A 21,372-nucleotide genomic window follows, 5' to 3' on the forward strand; every position below is an offset into this window, starting at 1 on the left:
ATCACTTCTGCTCCACCTGGCCCACAAGCAGTGCTGTAAATGCACTTACCTTATGGATGCACCCTTTTACCAGCCAGATTTCCTGAATCCTGGGAAACCCGTCCAAAATGGGTTAACAATAAAAAGCTTTTTAAAATGGAGGCATGACCTGCCTCCCGAGAGCGGAATGATCGCCCATCCCAACTCCATTAAAACCGAAAGTGGGCGGGTTGGGGTCAAGTTTGACATTTTAAAAATTTTAACAACCAAAACCCACCCATTCTTGGGGGTTAAAATTACCCCCAATATTTGCCGTGACCTAAGTCTAAATTCTAAGTTTCTTTGCTTGCACATGTGCTATGCATATAAACCAGAGGACAATAACGGAGATAGTGTATTGAAGAAAATTATACGCTTTAAAGGAAAATGACGCAGCAGCCTCTGTGCACTTTTATGAAAGTTATGAATACATTCTGAGGCTATTTTGCTAGGAGACTAAACATTGATCCTCAATGTGTAATTATGGTGCAGACTACAGATCAAAGGGATGAACAACTATAGAAGAAAATCTAATTTTAAGTGACTAACCTGTTCAGCCAATCAATATTCCATTTATACCATAGTTCCAAGTGCACGTGAGCGACAAATTCAAGGACGTTGTTAAGCAAAATCACGTGTATAAAACTAATCTGATTCTGATCCACAGAAAAGTTACTTGTCTGCCCTTCTGGGATTGTCTGAGACTGGAAGCTGGAGATATTCATCTGGTTAATACTATTGACATTTGTATATTTATACATTTTGATTGGAAATTGAAAGTCAGCAATTGTGTCAACTGAGTAATTGAATCTCCCTGCTGCAGGAATGGCCTAAAGAGAAAATATACCCTGGTTGGGACAGGGTCTTGAACTGAATTGAATTCCATCTCTATGGAAATAAAACTATAGATAAAGAGGAGCACTGTACTGGCACACTGCACCAGTTCTGACCACTACACCACAAAGTGGTAGGACACATGTTTATGTGCACAATGCTAAGGTGACTAATGAGTCCTATGTGGGATCTATGGACTCTGCCACAGGTGGGGCAGGTGGTGGTTGAAGGGACGGGTGGGTGGGGTGCTTGGTTTGTCGTACACTCCTTCCGCTGTTTGTACTTGGCTTCCATGTGCTCCTAATGAAGAGACTCAAAGCGTTTGGCGCCTTCTCGAATGCTTCTCCTCCACTTTGAGTGATCTTGGGCCAGGGATTCCCAAGAGTCAGTGAGGATGTTACATTTTTTCAAGAGGCTTTGAGGATGTCCTTGATGCGTTTTCTCAGCCCTCCTGGGATTCGCTTGCTTACTCCCACCTAGAAGGTCAAGGGCAAGGGCAGAAGGCGCATGGGAATACCATCATCTCCAAGTTCACCTCCAAGTCACACACCATCCTGACTTGGACACATATCGCTGTTCCTTCATCGTCGCAGAGTCAAAATCCTGGAACTCCCTCCCTAACATCATTTTGGGAGTTCGTTCACCACACGGACGGCAGCGGTTGAAGAAAGTGGCTCACCACCATCTTCTCAAGGGCAATTAGGGATGGGCAATAAATGCTGGCCTTGCCAGCGACGGCCACATTCTGTGAATTAATTTTAAAAACCTTAGCAACTAAAGCTTTGTGACTGGAATGTCTTTTAATTAGGTTTTACTGTCTACAAGTCACACACCATCCTGACTTGGACACATGTCGCCGTTCTTTCATTGTCGCAGGGTCAAAATCCTGGAACTCCCTGCCTAGCAGCATTGTGGAAGTACCTTCACCACAGGGACTGCAGTGGTTCAGGAAGAAGGCTCACCACCATCTTCGCAAGGGCAACGAGGGATGGGCAATATATGCTGGCCTCGTCAGAGGTGCCCACACCCCGAGAAGGAATTTATATAGGTATATATATATTTTTTTAAATGAGAAAAGTTCTTTAAAATGGAATTTTGCTCCAGAGCTTTAGGATTTTGCTTCAACAAAATTAGTTGTGGCCCATGAATGTCTATGTCCTACCCAAGTTTTACCCAAATATATTTCTATTCTATTTTTGGCACAGCCCTTGTTTTTGCAGGAACTGATTTCTTCCAGTTGAATCTGCTCTGTGTCTAGGATACAGAAGAAATCAGGAAGCGTAAGAGTTTCTGCTCACTGAATTTATTTCACATGATCTACATTAGTAGCCCTGCGTCACCTACAGGTGTAAAATTATGGCTGCACCACAGGGTAATCAGCATAAAATATTCCTACTAAACAAAAATTCCAGAAAGTAGTATCCATGCAAAAGAAAACAATTAATTCCACAAAATAAAATAATGAACGTCATTAAGTGCGTCTTCTATTTCTGTACATTTCACAGTCACTGGGAAACAACACTCCAAGGAAATATAATTCCTGGAGTGATTGCAAATGTTGAACAGTGTGGTGCTCATAGGCTCGTATGCAGCTCTGTTGATGAAAATAAAAGCTCTCATTTGTAACTTACTGATCAAGGTCTAATTGCAGCTCAAGTAACAAATCCTTTGTTTAACACAGACTTGCATGGCCTTTAAGGTTACAATGTCCCTTCATGGCTTCAAGTGTCCCTTTTACAGGTGGGGCATAATACTTAACCTTAAAGCTCTTTGCCATCAGGATAGGCTGAATTGCATAATAGAATCTGTAACGAATGTAATGACTCAAAAGACTTGTTACTGTAAACTGCCTCAGGTGTAAACCTGATCCAACTTTATTCGTGCCCAAAATAACCCGCGTGACATGGTACCCGCGCTTATATACCAGTGACCGCGCACGCGCGCGTACAGCCCGATGACCTCCAACAATGGTGCCCCCTGGTGTCTGGTGACCCCAAGCATAAATACAGAACAACATCCCCTTTCAAGATCTTAATATCAGTCTTTTTACAAATTAAGACGGTCTGGGACTTTCCGCTCACAAGTTGATCGTCTCAGTTGAACTTCAGTTCTAGGTGAGTGTTCTGAGTCAGTTGTGACTGAGGGCTGAGTAACCGATCTGATGGGAGTAGTAATGACCACATCAGAGACTGGAGGTCCAGTTTCAGTAATGACAGCAAAGTCCTCTGATGAATGAACATTGGTTGGTTAGTCACTGACTGCATCTTCCTCAAGCGGTTCCAGTTCATCCGTGTGCCGCATATTTCCTGCATGTTTGCCCATTCTTGGGCACGACAATAAACACTCTGTTACCCTCTTTGGCTGTAACAGTACTGGCGATCCACTTTGGACCTTGACCATAGTTCAGTACATAAACCGGATCGTTGACCGAGATGTCACGTGACACAGCAGCACGGTCATGACACCCTTGCTGACTTTGACGTCTGTTTTCAACACGATCACTCAAATCGGAATGAACAAGAGAGAGCTTGCTCTTGAGATTTCTCTTCATCAGTAGTTCAGCAGGGGAGCCCCCAGTAAGCGCATGAGGTCTAGTCCTATAACTGAACAGTATTCAGGACAAGCGATTGCAGTGAACCTTGGGTTACACGTTTCATACTCTGCTTGATCGTTTGAACAGCACGCCCTGCTTGACCATTAGAAGCAGGTTTGAATGGGGTTGACCTCACATGTTTAATACCATTGAGTTTCATGAACTCTTGAAACTCCAGACTTGTGAAGCAAGATACGTTGTCGCTCACAACAATGTCAGGCAAACCATGAGTAGCAAACATGACACGAACGCTCTCAATAGTAGCGGTAGACATACTGGATGACAATAATACACTCTATCCACTTAGAATATGCATCCACCACAACAAAAAACATCTCCCCTAGGAAAGAGCCCGCAAAATCGATGTGGATCCTCGACCATGGTTTAGATGGCCACGACCAAAGATTCAGCGGAGATTCTGCTGGTACTTTACTTAGCTGCATGCAAGTATTGCACTGATGCACACATGATTCCAGATCAGAGTCAATTCCAGGCCACCATACATAAGTCGTGCCAATGGTTTTCACCATGACAATACCAGGATGAGTGCTATGTAGTTCACGTATAAATTTTTCTCTACCTTTCTTAGGCATAGCAACACGATTACCTCACAATAAACAATCTGACTGAATGGACAGTTCATCTTTGCGACGGTTGTAGGGTTTGGTCTCATCACACATTTCCATAGATATTGCAGAACAATAAGCACTGAGGACACATTTCACAACCGGCAAAATAGGGTCATGGCTGGTCCAGATCCTAACTTGTTGAGCAGTGACAGGAGTTCCTTCACGCTCAAAAGCATCCATTACTAACAGTAGATCTGCAGGTTGAGACACCTCCACCTCAGGTGTGGGCAACAGCAGAGGACTCAGTGTATCGGCACAATTCTCAGTGCCAGGTCTATGACGAATAACATAATCATAGGCAGACAATGTCAACGCCCACCTCTGGATACAGGACAATGCATCGGTATTAATACCTTTGTTTTCCGAAAACAATGAAATGTGTGATCGTTTTGAATTCAAAACGAGACCAAACAGGTAATGATGCATCTTTTTGACCCCCCTAAACACAGGCCAAAGCTTTTTCTACCATGCTGTAAGCTCTTTCAGGCTTTGACAAACTTCTCAAAGCATACGCAACATGTTGTAGCTTACCCGACTCATTTACTTGTTGGAGTACACAGCCAACCCCATATGATGAAGCATCACAGGCCAATACAAGATGCTTACACAGATCATCATGAACAAGCATCTTGTTTGAACAGAACAGATTCTTAGCTTTCTCTAAGGCTCTATCTTGAGACACACCGCAGACCCAGTTGTAACCTTTTCTGAGGAGCACATGTAGTGGCTCTAACAAAGTGCTCAATCTGGGTAAGAAATTACCAAAGTAATTGAGTAATCCAAGGAATGAACGCAGCTCCATCACATTCTGAAGTCTGGGTGCATTTTTGATGGCCTTAGTTTTCGAAACAGTAGGCATGATGCCATCAGCAGCAATCTTCCTCCCCAGGAGTTCAACTTCAGGAAGACACACTTCGAACATTTCAACCTGAGTCCCACTTTGTCCAGACGATGTAGGACTTCTTCAAGATTGTTCAGATGTTCAGTTGTGTCACAACCTGTGACCAGAATGTCATCTTGAAACATGACAGTTCTAGGAACGGACTTCAGTAGACTCTTCATATTCCTCTGAAATATGGCTGCAACCGAACGAATTCCAAAAGGACACCTGTTGTAGACAAACAGTCCTTTATGGGTGTTGATGCAGGTGAGTTTCTTCAAAGTGTTGACATGCTCCTGTGTCATATAGACCGACGTCAGATCCAGTTTAGTGAATGACTTTCCACCAGCTAGCATGGCGAACACCTCATCAGCCTTCGGTAATTGGTACTGATCCTGTTTTGAAAATCAGTTAATCGTAGCCTTGTAGTCTCCACACATCCTGACAGTGCCATCACTTTTCAACACAGGAACAATAGAACTGGCCCACTCATTAAACTCGACCGGTGATATGACCCTTCAAGCTCAATTTCAACCTTCTTCCTCATCATGTAGGGAACAGACCAAGCTTTATGATAGACAGGCCTTGCATCAGAATCCAGGTGAATCTGCACCTTGGCTCCAGTAAAATTACCAGTGCCCAGTTCAAACAAAGAAGGAAACTTCTTTAACACTTGAGCACATGAAGTGTCATCCATGAATGACAACGCTTTGATATCATGCCAATTCCACTTGATTTTCTCGAGCCAATTCCTGTCGAACAGCGTTGGACCATTGCCTGGGATGATCCATAATGGTAGATCATGATGGTGTTGAAGGATGTTGAAAAGCTGCATGAACAGATTTAGAGGTATTATGCCGAAAATCGAAAAGCAACATATCCTGCAAAGCTGAGTCTTGACATCCATTTTGATTTGCGTCTCTGGAGAACAAGAATAGACAAAACTGAAAATGGCACCATCGTCTTGAACATGACATTGCCGACCTAAAATACCGGTAACAGTCTTTGCCAAGGAGCAGTCCAGGTTCAGCTCTCTGATTCATATGAGCTGCTGATAAAATGTATTCAATGTGGCTGACTTTCAGATCAGAGGATCCCTTTTCCGCATTGCTCTTATTTTGACTTTTAAATTGCTTAAGAGACTGTGACAATGGGCCAAAAATTCCAGCCACACTGGGTGAAGTGCACACAGACCTGGCGAGGCTTCGCAAAAGCCGGTTCTCAGGGCGCGATGCACAGGCACTGAACATCGGCTTTTCCGATCTGTTAAAATTTCTTTTGAAAGACCAACCGCATCCCCGGGAGAAGGACATCTGTGCGGCAGAAATTGGGCGATTTAACAGAGGCATTCAAAATCACGAAGGGTTTTGATAGAGCAACTAAGGAGAAACTTGCAGAAGAGGCGGCATCCAAAGGACACAAACTTAAAGTAATTGAAAAAAGAACCAGATGGGAGATGAGAATTCTATTCCGTAGCAAATTGTTGTTATCTGGAATGCGCTGTCTGAGCAAGAACGTCCTTCCTCAGATTAGGAGACCAAAACTGAACACAATATTCCAGGTGGGGCCTCACCAAGGCCTTGTACAACTGAGAAACACCAAAGTGATTTTTCTTCTTGTTTGAAAATATATTATGCATTAATTGTATCCCTTGTTATCTCACTGAGCCATGTGTGTCCTAATGGCCGGCAAGTGATTTGTTCCCACACCTATCCCTACATTGTTCGAGTAAACTGCATGGCCCACTGAGTAGTCTCTCTTTACTCTACCCCACCTCGCTCATTTTCCACCCTTCTTTCCTTGTGGACAGGCATGTGTGTACAATAAAAAGGATGCAACTGAGATCACAGACTCAGCAGATCAAACCCGTATCTCACCACTCCATCACCTTACCTTGGTGCTACAATGCAATACCTGATTTTATTTATTCATAGAATTTTACAGCATAGAAGGAGGCAATTCGGCCTATCGTGCCTGTGCCAGCTCTTAGAAAGAGCTGCCCAATTAGTCCCACAACCCCTGTCTCTTTACACATTATAATAGCAATTTTTTCCCCTTCAGGTATTTATCCAATTCCCTTTTGAAAGTTACAGCGAAGGTTCACCAGACTGATTCCAGGGATAGCTGGACTGACATATGAGGAGAGACTGGATCAACTGGGCCATTATACACTGGAGTTTAGAAGGATGAAAGTGGATCGCATAGAAATATATAAGATTCTGACGGGACTAGACAGGTTAGATGCGGGTAGAATGTTCCCGATGTTGGGGAAGTCCAGAACCAGGGGACACAGTCTTAGGATAAAGGGCAGGCCATTTAGGACTGAGATGAGGAGAAATTTCTTCACTCAGAGAGCTGTTAACCTGTAGAATTCCTTGCCGCAGAGAGTTGTTGATGCCAGTTCATTGGATATATTCAAGAGGGAGTTAGATATGGCCCTTACGGCTAAAGGGATCAAGGGGTATGGAGAGAAAGCAGGAAAGGGGTACTGAAGGAATGATCAGCCATGATCTTATTGAATGGTGGTGCAGGCTCGAAGGGCCAAATGGCCTACTCCTGCACCTATTTTCTATGTTTCTATGTTTCTATGAACCACACCATCATATGACAACTTGACTACTGCATTGCCAATCACCGGTATGAGTTCCTTAGTGTAAGTACGCAACTTGGCATTGACTGGACTCAGCTTAGGCTTCACAGCCTCAGTGTCCCACAGCTTGTCGAATGTCCTTTGGCTCATTATCGACTAACTCGCACCCATGTCCAGCTCCATTGAGACAGGCACGCTATTCAGCTTCACATTAACAATTATTGGCTGGCTCCTTCCAAGAATGAATACAGACCATACACTTCCTCCTCGGGTTGTGTATCCGGGCTAGCACTGGACTGGTCATCATCAGCAATGTGACGAGCGGCAGCACGCTTGCTCAGTTGTGGGCACATTCTCTGAAGATGCCACACTTTTGAACAGCCATTACAGGAGTACTGTTTAAACAGACACTGATGAGGCCGATGATTGCTCCCACAACGCCAACAGGGTGAAATTGGATTTGTATCAGTTGGCAGACTTTGAGCAGCTACTGGATTCACATAAGCAGTCCAGTAGGCCCTGCCATTAGCAGCAATGCCAGATAACGACACAATCTTGTTTACAGTACTTGCCGTGGAGCTCTTCGATGATATCTGCCTCAAATTATTATCAATCGTCATGCATGCCTGGGCAGTTGCAATGGCCTTGCTCAAATCCAGCTTCTCTTCAGCCAATAACTTCCGAAGAATCATATCATGGTTGATGCCTATCACAAAGAAATCTCGCAGCATGTCTTCCAACATGTTCCCAAACTTGCATGGCTCAGCAAGACATCGCAGGTCGGCGACGAATCCCGTCACATCCTGGCCCTCAGCTCGAACATGCGTGTAGAAGCGATAGCGTGAGATGATGATCCCCTCTTTTGGCTTAAGATGGTCACATACCAAAGCACACACATCTCCATATTCTTTGTCTGTTGGACATAAAGGGGAGAGAAGATTCTTCATGAGGCCATAAATTTTGGACCACAAATGGAGAGGAAAACTGCCCTGCGCCGAACTGTGAAAGCCTCTCCCTCCATTTTGTTGGCCACAAAATACTAATCCAGGCAGTCAATAAAATCCGCGCAATCTTCGCCATCTCTCCGCGAATATCTCCGGAATTCCAATAGTGCCCATTGTACATGCAAAGGTTCTTAAGTTACCTCGTCGCCAAATGTAATGAATGTAATGACTCAAAAGACGTTACTGTAAACTGCCTCAGATGTAAACCTGATCCAACTTTATTCGCGCCCAAAGTAACCTGCATGACATGGTACCCGCACTTATATACCAGTGACCGCGCAAGCACGCGTACAGCCCAATGACCTCCGACAGTGGTGCCCCCTGGTGTCTGGTGACCCCAAGCATAAATACATAACAGAATCATAGAATGGTTACAGCACAGAAGGAGGCCATTCGGCCTGTCGAGCCCGTGCTTGCTCTCTGCAAGAGCACTTCAGCTAGTCCCACTCCACATGTTCCCAGATCACAGCTAAACTTTCCCTGTACACAGTTTCTCTTCTCCTGTATATCCTAGAGGAAAGCACCCCAAGAAAGAAATGGACACAAGCAAGTTGTTATTTTTGGGGATCGGCTGTCCACCAATATCTGCTATAAGCTAACTGACTCCCACAGCTACCTTGATTACATTTCCTTCCTGTCAGGTCATAATTCCATTCTCCCAGTTTCTCCGTCTCCATCGCATCTGTTCTGATGATGCCACCTTCTAACCAGTGCTTCCTTTTTCCTCAACTGGGGTTTCCCCTCCATTGGGGTTGACAGGGTCCTTGACCGTGTCCATCCCATTTCCCGCTATTCTGCCCTCACCCCTTCTCCTCCCTCCCAGAACCACGATAGTGTCTCACCTGTCCTCAACTTCCACCCCACCAGCCTTCTCATTCAACAGATTATCCTCCGCCATTTTTTCAGAGTTGATCATTGCATGAAATGAGTACATTCAATAGATTAATTTAAAGCCAGGTGGTGTATATTTGTGCTAAAAGAAAGGCTCAGTCCAAGCTTTGGAAACTTTTGTCCATCCACAAGTATAAAAAAGCCATTTAGTGGTTTGTTCAGTAATTGTTGTATAGCTGCATATTTTGTTCTAATTCTTTTTTTCCTGTATGGTCCACTCATATCCATGTACATAGAAATTATTTAAAAATGGGGGAAATTCTTTAAATTTCTTTAGCTTTGTTTTAATCTGTATAGATTGTGTACAAAAAAAAAGTTCTCTTGAGTTAATATTTTTGAATTCTAAATTGGTTGCAGTTGTAAAGTGATAATTACAACACTAAACTAACTGGGCACGGGATTTATTCTGATTTAATCTTTGCTGAACATCTCTGTTCAGTCCACAAGTGTGACCCTGAGCTTCTAGTCACTTTAATTCTCCACTCCACTCCCACTCTGTGCTTTCTGTCCTCAGTGTTCTGCACTGTTTCAATGAAGCTCAATGCAAGCTCATCTTTTGATTAGGTACTTTACAACCTTCTGGACTCAACATTGAGTTTAACTTCAAATCATAATCACCCCTCCCATTTTCTCGGAGAGCGAGCGCTGGTAATGATTCTGCCGTGACCATTTACACATCCTCTGAACCCATCTTTTGTTTCTTTATTGTCACATTACCACCCCCTTTTACCTTTCACCATCACCCTTTTTGTCATTTAATCACTCTTGCCCTCCACCAGATCGCAGACTTTTCTTCTTTACGCCCATCTTTTTCCTACCTCTGTCCCTGCTTATAAACTGTTAAATCTCTAACTTTGTTTTTTATTCATTCCTGGTATGTGGGATTTATTGCCCAACCCTAATTGCCCTTGAGAATGTGATGGTGGGCCATGCTCTTGAACCGCTGCAGTCCGTGTGGTGAAGGTACTCCCCATACTGCTGTTAGGGAAGGAGTTCCAGGATTTTGACCCAGCCACAATGAAGGAACGGCGATATATCTCCAAGTCTGGATGCTGAGTGACTCGGAGGGAACTTGCACGTGGTGGTCTTCCCATCCGCTTGCTGCCTAGAAGTCACGGATTTGGGAGGTGCTGTCGCTTTTTTCACAGCGACTTACCTTAATGGGTTCCCCTGAAGGTCTTCCGGGTAGTTTTTTTTCCCCAATCATTTTTAGTTGAACGTCTTCGACCCTCCGTGGGCCCGACTCCATCCTCGGCAGCACTTTGGCGGCAAGAGCTTTTGCCACCGAGATTGGGAGCTCCCGCCCGCTCCAGCCCAGTTTGACGCCGTATGTCGCTCGTTTGTCGCCGGCCCAACTTTGAAATTATTTTTCATCAATTTCCCGCCCAAAGTGCCGCCCGGTCTCTCGGCGGCCAAGTTCGGCCCCTAAATTGCTGTGACTCAGGAAGCTCAGGTCAGAGTATCCAACCTGTACTTCGTGTGAGCACAGCTCACTAGTGGATTACAGAATTACCCCTCTCATTTCATTCTCATACAGTATATACACATCCTAATTGTTGTTTCACACACCCTATAACATATTACTGTTACATCGTTACGTAAATACACAGACAAATTATTGACACGTTGACAGTCAAGGTACAGGCAGATGACAAGAATTGGTAGACACTGCAGTAAAGACGTTTCACTCCAATTTTGGAGGTAGAATTTCTGCAGCATTTTCCTGATCTCCCATGTGTAACTTTGGCAGAAGATTGGCAGAACTCATGGAGAAATGGCATCAACAGCCATTAAAGTAATTCTTCTGCCATAGTTATGACAGATCAGAGAACTCCCGTAGAAATTGCAGGCTGTAGTTGTGTTACCAAGATTGCATTTTCTTCCTTTGCTATACAGTTTAAAAAAAAATTATTTTCAACTTAACAAGATGTACAAGATTTTGTTCAGCATAATCCACATGTACCAGAGGAAACAGAACATGCAAAGAATCTAAAAGGGTGAGGAAAATGGCCTCCACACACCTGCCCCAACCCCACAAGCTTCTGGAAGAGGCAAAAACAGAGAAACAAAAACTCTGCGGCCAATGCGGGAATAACTCTAGAAAAATCCTTTCCAACTCCCTTAGGCAATCAATGATAGCTTGTAATCCTCATGATCCCAGCTAGCTAGCAATTTAACCTCTAGCTACAAATGTCCGCTTCTCTTGGGAATGTGCCATAATCATTTTAAATGATTCTAGCGATTCTATACCCACTTCATGCTTTATAATCTTCTTCAGAGGCTGATAACTCTGAGAAAATAAATCTTTCCTGACATCTAATCTTTCTCTTTGTTAATGGATTTCATATACATGCTTCCTAGTCCTAGCGCCCCTTTCTATCTCAAATAACCTATCCAACCAGACTGTATTTGTTATGTATTTAATCCCTTGCAACCTGTATTACACTACCACCAGAGGGCCTACCTGTTGGAGTCGCAAGCGATCCCAGCATCCCTTGGGAGCACGGTATATAAGCAGGCCACCCACGAGGTACCTGCACTCTGGAGTCTCATTAAAGGAGGTAAGGTCATACTTGCTCATTGTACACAGCACTCAGTTTCATCCTTTATTATGAGTGTAGCAATTGGCAACGAGGTAACGAACAACCGTGCGAAAATGCAAAGAACACAAGGTATCCTGGAGAAGTTCTCAGAAGGAGACGATTGGGAGGCCTTCGTGGAGAGACTCGACCAATACTTCGTGGCCAACAAGCTGGAAGGGGATGAGAACGCTGCCAAATGAAGGGCGATCCTCCTAACTGTCTGTGGGGCAACAACCTATGGCCTCATGAAGAATCTCCTAGCTCTGGTAAAACCAACAGCTAAATCCTATGAAGAATTGTGTATGTTGGTCTGGGAGCACCTAAATCCTAAGGAAAGCGTTTTGATGGTGAGATATCGGTTCTACACGTGTCAATGGTCGGAGGGCCAGGAAGTGGCGAGCTATGTCGCCGAACTAAGGCACCTTGCAGGACATTATGAATTTGAGGGATTCCTAGAACAAATGCTGAGAGACTTTATTATGCTGGGCATTGGCCATGAGGCAATCCTTCACAAACTGTTAACTGTTGAAACTCCGAATCTAAGTAAAGCCATAACGATAGCCCAGGCATTTATGTCCACCAGCGACAACACCAAACAGATTTTGCAGAGTAAAGAAGTTTCGGCCAGTACTGTCAACAAAGTAACGTCGTTTTCGAGCAGGAATATACATGGCAGAATGTACACGCTGGCTGCTGCTGCCCAACCTCAGGTGACCCAGAGTCCGCTATCAATCGTTAATGCGAAGCAGTTAATACCTTGTTGGCGCTGTGGAGGTGATCATCGGCCCCATCAATGCCGCTTCAAGCACTATGCATGCAACGGTTGCAGAACAATGGGACACTTCCAGTGAATGTGCAGGCGAGCTGCAAACCCTGCAAATCCTGCAAACCACCACGTTGCAGAGGAAAATCGATCCACTGTGGATCAGACTGAATCGGAGACTTGAACCGAGGAGGCAGATGAGTATGGGGTACATACATTCACCACGAAATGTCCACCAATAATGTTGAAAGTTGAACTGAACGGAATTCCAGTATCGATGGGACTCGACACGGGTGCGAGTCAGTCCATAATAAATAAAAAGGCCTTCGCCAGGCTGTGGTGCAACAATGCACATAGATTCAAACTCAGCCCCATTCACACCAAACTAAGGACTTACACCAAGGAACTAATCCCTGTAATTGGCAGTGCAGAATTCAAAGTCTCCTATGATGGAGCAGTACACGAACTCCCACTGTGGATTGTGCCAAGAATGGCCCCACATTGTTTGGCAGAAACTGGCTGGGAAAAATCCGCTGGAACTGGGACAACATCCGAGCACTCTCGTCCGTCATCGATGCCTCATGTGCATAGGTTCTGAGCAAGTTTCCATCGTTGTTTGAGCCAGGCATTGGAAGCTTCTCGGGAGGCGAAAGTGCAGATCCATTTGGTTCCCGGTACGCGATCCATTCACCACAAGGCACGGGCGGTACCGTATATGATGTGCGAAAAAGTGGAAATTGAGCTGAACAGGCTGCAGCGAGAAAGCATCATCGCGCCAGTGGAATTCAACGAATGGGCTAGTCCAATTGTCCTGGTACTTAAAGAGGACGGCACGGTCAGAGTTTGTGGGGACTATAAAGTAAAGATTAACCATTTTTCGCTGCGGACCAGTACCCACTACCCAAAGCAGACGACCTATTTGCGACCCTGGCTGGAGGGAAGACGTTCACCAAGCTGGACCTGACCTCGGCCTACATGACGCAGGAGCTGGAGGAGTCTTCGAAAGGCCTCACCTGCATCAACATGCACAAAGATCTGTTCATCTATAACAGATGCCCGTTTGGGATTCGGTCGGCCATGCCAATCTTCCAACGGAACATGGAGAGCCTGCTAAAGTCGGTTCCTTGCACCGTGGTTTTCCAGGACGACATACTGGTTACAGGTCGGGACACCATCGAACGCTTGCAGAACCTGGAAGAGATTCTTAGTCAGTTGGATCGCGTGGGGCTCAGGTTGAAACGCTCGAAGTGTGCTTTCCTGGAGCAGGAGGTCGAGTTCTTGGGAAGGAGAATCGCAGCAGACGGCATCAGACCCACCGATACCAAGATGGAGGCCATCAAGAACACGCCGAGACCACAGAACATGACGGAGCTGCGGTCGTTCCTGGGACTCCTTAACTATTTTGGTAATTTCCTACTTGGGTTAAGCACCCTGCTAGAGGCCCTACAGGCACTACTGCACAAAAGAGATGACTGAGTATGGAGGAATTCACAAGAGGCTGCCTTTAAGAAAGCCAGAAATCTGTTGTGTTCAAACAAACTGCTTGTCCTGTATAACCCTTGTAAAAGATTAGTGCTGGCTTGCGATGCGTCGTCATATGGGGTCGGGTGTGTGTTACAACAGGCTAACGAATCGGGAATTTTGCAACCAATCGCTTATGCACCCAGGAGTTTGTCCAAGGCCGAAAGGGCCTACAGCATGATTGAAAAAGAGGCTCTGGCATGCATTTACGGGGTAAGAAAATGCACCAGCACTTATTTGGCCTCAAATTTGAGCTTGAAACTGACCACAAGCCGCTCATATCGCTGTTCTCTGAGAGCAAAGGGATTAACACCAATGCCTCTGCCCGCATCCAAAGATGGGCGCTCACGCTGTCGGCATACAACTATGTAATCCGCCACAGACCGGGCACAGAGAACTGCGCAGATGCTCTCAGTCGGCTACCACTGCCCACCACCGGGGTGGAAATGGCACAGCCAGCGGACTTGCTCATGGTAATGGATGCATTCGAGAATGAAAAGTCCTCCGTCACGTCCCGCCAGGTCAGGACCTGGACCAGCCAGGGTCCTTTACTGTCTTTGGTAAAAAACTGTGTCCTCCATGGGAACTGATCCAGCATTCCAGCGAAGATGCATGAGGTGATTAAGCCATTCCACAGGCGCAAAGACGAAATGACCCTGCAGGCAGGCTGTCTGTTGTGGGGCAATTGTGTGGTCTTGCCCAAGAAAGGCAAAGATACGTTAATTTGTAAACTGCACAGCACCCACCCAGGCATTGCAATGATGAAAGCCATAGCCAGATCCCATGTGTGGTGGCCCGGCATCGAATTAGAGTAATGCGTGCGCCAGTACAACACTTGCTCTCAGCTGAGCAATGCACCCAGAAAGGCACTGCTAAGTTTGTGGTCGTGGCCCTCCAAACCGTGGTCGAGGATCCGCGTGGACTATGTGGGGATGTGGATACTTATTCAAAATGGATTGAATGTGTGATAATGTCTGTAAGCATGTCCACAGCCACTATCGAATGCCTACGAGCCATGTTTGCCACGCATTGCCTGATGTCCTGGTCAGCGACAATGGGCCGTGTTTCACCAGTGCTGAATTCAAGGAATTCATGACCCGCAATGGGATCAAGCACGTCACATCTGCCCCGTTCAAGCCCGCATCCTACCGCCAGGCAGAACGGGCAGTTCAGACCATCAAGCAAAGCTTGAAATGTGTGTCGGAAGGCTCCCTGCAGACCAGGCTGTCCCGAGTGCTGCTCAGCTACCGCACCGAACCCCACTCATTCACCGGAGATCCCCCACCCGAGCTGCCCATGAAAAGGGCGCTGAAAACAAGGCTCTCTCTTGTCCACCCTGACCTCCATGATCACGTGGAGAGCAGGCGGCATCAACAAAGTGTGTACCATGACTGCGCAAATTTGTCACGCGAGATTGAGATCAATGACCCTGTGTTTGTACTCACTTATGGAAATGGTCCCAAATGGTTCACTGGCACGGTCGCAGCCAAAGAGGGGAATAGGGAGTTTCAGGTCTAATTGGCCAGTGGACTAATGCACAGAAAACATTTGGACCAAATCAAATTGCGGTTCACCAACAGCTACGAACAAACCGAAGAAGACACCATGAACTTTGACCCTCCAACACACACACAAGTGGCAACAGACATCACGGTTGACCACGAAGCCGAACTCACCATCCCCAGCAGCCCGGCAAGGCCGGCTGCCCAGCAGCCCAGGGAAGAACTAACCAACTCACCCACACCCGCATTTGTACCGAAACGATCGACAAGGGAGCAAAAAGATCGTCTCACCTTGTAAATAAGTGTACTATTGACTTCACGGGGGGGTAATGTTATGTATTTAACCCTTTTCAACCTGTATTACACTATCACCAGAGGGCCTACCTGTTGGAGTCCCAAGGGATCCCAGCATCCCTTGGGAGCATGGTATATAAGCAGGCCACCCACGAGGTAGCTGCACTCTGGAACTACAATAAAAGGAGCTGTCGCTCATTACACACAGTACTCAGTTTCATCCTTTATTATGAGCTTATCAGTATTCAATCCCTTTATCATTTTAAAAACCTCAATCATATTCACACTAAGCCTGGAATATAATTTAAAATGCTATTTGCCTTCCAAGTAGCCAGCTTACACTGCTTGTGTACCTTTAAAGAGTGGTTAACTATGACCTCCAGGTCCCTCCCTTGATTTGTTACGTTTAATGGGTACCCCTGCATGGTATAACTAGCCTTTGGTCTCCCAACCCCAAATACGAACATGCGAACAATGATAGACAGCTAAAGACCCTCTGCTCCATTGAGCATGTCCCACACAATCGAGATACCTTGTGTAGGTGTACGTCACCATCTTCCGCCTGCTCCACAACGACATGCAAGCCGTGATCCTTACCAGCGGATCCATCAAAGACCCAATCCACGTCCGGACCAAGGTCAAGCAGGGCTGCGTCATCACCCCAACCCTCTTTTCAATCTTGCTCGCTGCCATGCTCCACCTCACAGTCAACAAGCTCCCTGCTGGAGTGGAACTAAACTACAGAACCAGTGGGAACCTGTTCAACCTGCGCCGTCTCCAGGCCAGGTCCAAGACCACCCCAACCTCTGTCGTCGAGCTATAGTACGCAGATGACGCCTGCATCTGCGCACATACAGAGGCTGAACTCCAGGATATAGTCAACATATTTACTGAGGTGTACGAAAGCATGGGCCTTACGCTAAACATCAGTAAGACAAAGGTCCTCCAACAGCCTGTCCTGGCCGCACAGCACTGTCCCCCAGACATCAAGATCCACGGCGCGGCCCTGGACAATATGGACCACTTCCCATATCTTGGGAGCCTCCTTTCAACAAGAGCAGGCATTGACAACGCGGTCCAACATCGCTTCCAGTACACCAATGCAGCCTTTGGCCGCCTGAGGAAAAGAGTGTTTGAGGACCAGGCACTCAAAACTGCCACCAAGCTCATGGTCTACAGGGCTGTAGTAATATCCGCCCTCCTGTATGGCTCAGAAACAGGGACCATGTACAGTAGACACCTCAAGTCACTGGAGAAATACCACCAACGATGTCTCCGCAAGATCTTACAAATCCCCTGGGAGGACAGACGCAACAACGATAGTGGGCCAACATCCCCAGCATTGAAGCACTGACCACACTTGATCAGCTCCGCTGGGCAGGCCACATAGTTCGCATGTCAGACACAAGACTCCCAAAGCAAGCGCTCTACTTGGAACTCCTTCACGGCAAACGAGCCAAAGGTGGGCTGCAGAAACGTTACAAGGACACCCTCAAAGCCTCCCTGGTAAAGTGCAACATCCCCATTGACACCTGGGAGTCCCTGGCCAAAGACCGCCCTAAGTGGAGGATGTGCATCCGGGAGGGCGCTGAACACCTCGAGTCTCATCGCCGAGAGTAAGCAGAAATCAAGCGCAGGCAGTGGAAGGAGCATGCGGCAAACCAGTCCCACCCACCCTTTCCCTCAACACGTATCTGTCCCACCTGTGACAGAGACTGTGGTTCTCGTATTGGACTTTTCAGCCACCTAAGAATTCATATTAAGAGTGGAAACAAGTCTTCCTCGATTCCGAGGGACTGCCTATGATGATGATACTGTCCACTCCACCCAAAACCATGTGATCTCCTGGGAGAGGCGAAAAAACAGATTAAAAACCCAGACTGATACAGGGGTGAGGTGGTGGGGGAAATGTGGGAAATTCCTCTCCAACCCATCGAGGCGATCGAAACTAGTTCAGGACGTCACTCTGGCCTGGATTTCCCTATAGTACCTACCTTCTGTAAGAGATGATCTCCGCCCCGGCCAGAAACAGGTCCAACTCTCGCTTGAAAGAATTCAGCGAATCACCATCGACCACACGAAACGGCTGCCTGTTCCAGAGGACCACTATTCTCTGAGAAAAGAACCACCTCCTGACATCTAACCTAGGTCTGGCCTTATGTAACTTAAATTTGTGATCCCCTGATCCTCCCTAAGCTATTTAATTGGAATAGTCAACTGGAACACAATCTATTCCCTTCATTATCCTCTAAACCTCAATCAAATCACCTCTAAGTCTACGTTCTGTAGAATCCCAACTCTTTTAGCCTATCTTGCTACTGAGATGCTTTAAACTGAAAATTAGTCTAGTGGCCCTTCTATGCACCATTTCCAAAGCTTCAATATCACCCACCATGTGAGGAGATCAAAACTGGACACAGTATTTAAAGTGTGGCCTGACCAAGGTCTTGTTCAAGGACAAAATAGTATGTCTTGCCTTGTACTCGGTTGTCCTATTTGCTCTATCTATCACTTCATGGCATTGCTCGTGTACCTTTAAAGATGTATGCACTAGAATGCCTAATTCTCTTTCTACCTCCACATGACTCTGCATTTGAAGGCCTTCTGTGGTTGAGGAATGTGGCTGCTGCTGGCAAGGCTCCATTTATTCCCCATTCCTACTTTCCCTAATTAGGCTGGAGTAGCCTTCTCTTTGAACTGCTGCCGTCCTTGTGCTGATGGTGCTTCCCTGGTTATGCAAGACAGGGAATTCCAGGATATTGATCTATTGACGAAAGAAGATGATACATGTCCAAGTCAGAATGGTTATGACTTGGAGGGGAACTTGGAAGTGATGCTGTTCCCGTGATAAAAGACTTGCATTTCTATAGCGCCTTTCAAGACTCAAGATGTCCCAAAGTGCTTTACAGCCAATGAAGTATTTTTGAAGTGTGGTCACTGTTGAAATGTAGAAACCATGGCAGCCAATTGGTACAAAGCAAGCTCCCACAAACAGCAATATGATAATGACCAAGTAATCTGTTTATAAGGTGTTGTTTGAGGAATAAATATTGGCCAAGACACCGGAGAGAACTCCACTGCTCTTCTTCAAAATAGTGCCATGGGATCTTTTACATTCATTTGAGAGGATAGACGGGGCCTCGGTTTAACTTCTCATCTAAAAGAAACCACATGCAACAGTGCGGCACTCCCTCAGTACTGCATTGGAGTGTCAGCCTAGATTTTGGTGCTCAAGTCACTAAGCTTTCTTTAACAGTACCCTAGGACTTAAGCCCACAACCATCTGACTGAGAGGCGAGAGTGCTACTAACTGAGCCATGGCTGCTCTTGGCCTTCTTGGTGCTAGACATCAGGGTGCTGTTAAAGAAAGCTTAGTGAGTTGCTGCAGTGTGTCCTGCAAGTTGGACACTATTGGCCACCAATAGTGTGTTGGTGAATGTTCACCCAGTGATGCCAACCCAGCAAACTACTCTGTCCTGGATGGTGTCAAGCTTCTTGAGTGCTATTGCTGCTGCACGTAACTAGTGAATATTCCACCATACTCCTGACTTGAGCCTTGTAGATAATGGAAGGGCTTTAAGGGGTCAAGTGTTAAGCTACATGTGACAGAGTACCCAGCCTGCATTCTGTTATGCAGCCACAGTGTTGTGATAGATAGATTTTTAACCAATAAGGGAATTAAGGGTTACGGGGAGCGGGCGGGTAAGTGGAGCTGAGTCCACGGCCAGATCAGCCATGATCTTGTTGAATGGCGGAGCAGGCTCGAGGGGCTAGATGGCCTACTCCTGTTCCTAATTCTTATGTTCTTATGTTTATGGGTGGTCCAATTAAACTTCTGATCAATGGTGAGCCAGCATTTATTGCCTATCCCTAATTTCCCTTGAGAAGATGGTGGTGAGCCACCTTCGTGAACCGCTACAGTCTATGTGGTGAAGGTACACCACAGTGCTGTTAGGTAAGATTTTCAGGATTTTGACCCGGGGACGATGAAGGAACAGCAATATACTTTCAAATCAGGATGGTGTGTGTGACTTAGCGGTCCCATGCGTCGCTTTGTAACACCAGTTACACTCTAATGATACGATGATTTCTATTATCCAGATATTGCACCACAAGGACTTTGGATATTATCTCAGGGTTACAACTCAGGATGCACTGAATCTAATGAATGATATTTTAAATTGTACACTTATTTTAATTAGATCCTACTTGTAATGTGTTGCCAATGGCTCAGCTAGATAAACCAACAGTTCGATAACTAGAAAGAAAGACTTGCATTTATATAGCACCTTTCACGACCACCGGACATCCAAAAGCGCTTTACAGCCAATGAAGCTATTTAAAGTGTAAGAAACAGCAGAATAAGAGGTGATCTTATGAGGGGGCTTGACAAGGTGGATGCAGAGAGGACATTCCAACTGATAGGGGAGACTAGAACTATGGGGCATAATCTTAGAATAAGGGGCCGCCCATTTAAAACTGACATGAGGAGGAATTTCTTCTCTCAGAGAGTTGTAAATCTGTGGAATTTGCTGCCTCAGAGAGCTGTGGAAGCTGGGACATTGAATAAATTTAAGACAGAAATAGACGATTTCTTAACCAATGAGGGATAAGGGGCTATGGGGAGCGGGTAGGGAAGTGGAGCTGAGTCCATGATCGGATCAGCCATGATCATATTAAATGGCGGAGCAGGCTCAAGGGGTCATATGGCCTACTCCTGCTCCTATTTCTTATGTTCTTATTAAACACAGCAGCCAATTTGATGTCAGCGAGCTCCTACAAACAGCAATGTGATAATGACCAGATAATCTGTTTTTGTTACGTTGATTGTGGGATAAACATTGGCCAGGACACCGGAGATAACTCCCCTGCTCTTCTTCTTTGAAATAGTGACATGAGATATTTTATGTTCATCTGAGAGGGCAGACGGAGTCTCAGTTTAACGTCTCATCCAAAAGACGGCACCTCCGACAGTGCAGCACCCACTCAGCACTGCACTGGAGTGTCAGCCTAGATTTTTGCATTCGAGTATCTGGAGTGAGCCGTGACCCCACAACCTTCTGTTTCAGAGCCACTGACTGACATTTAGACAGGAAGGCCCTAAATTTGTTTCTTGGTCCATGCTGAGCTAGCTGATCTAGGAAGCGATACAATTGACCTCAGCATTCCCGGGTTAGTGAGGAAGAAAATCAGCTAGGGTCTGTATTCCTGATCAATAACTGGTGACTTATGTTAAAAATCTATTGCCAGGAATTCCCTCAGCAATGCCCC

Source organism: Pristiophorus japonicus, chromosome 15, assembly GCF_044704955.1.
Source record: "Pristiophorus japonicus isolate sPriJap1 chromosome 15, sPriJap1.hap1, whole genome shotgun sequence".
Classification (NCBI taxonomy): domain Eukaryota; kingdom Metazoa; phylum Chordata; class Chondrichthyes; family Pristiophoridae; genus Pristiophorus; species Pristiophorus japonicus.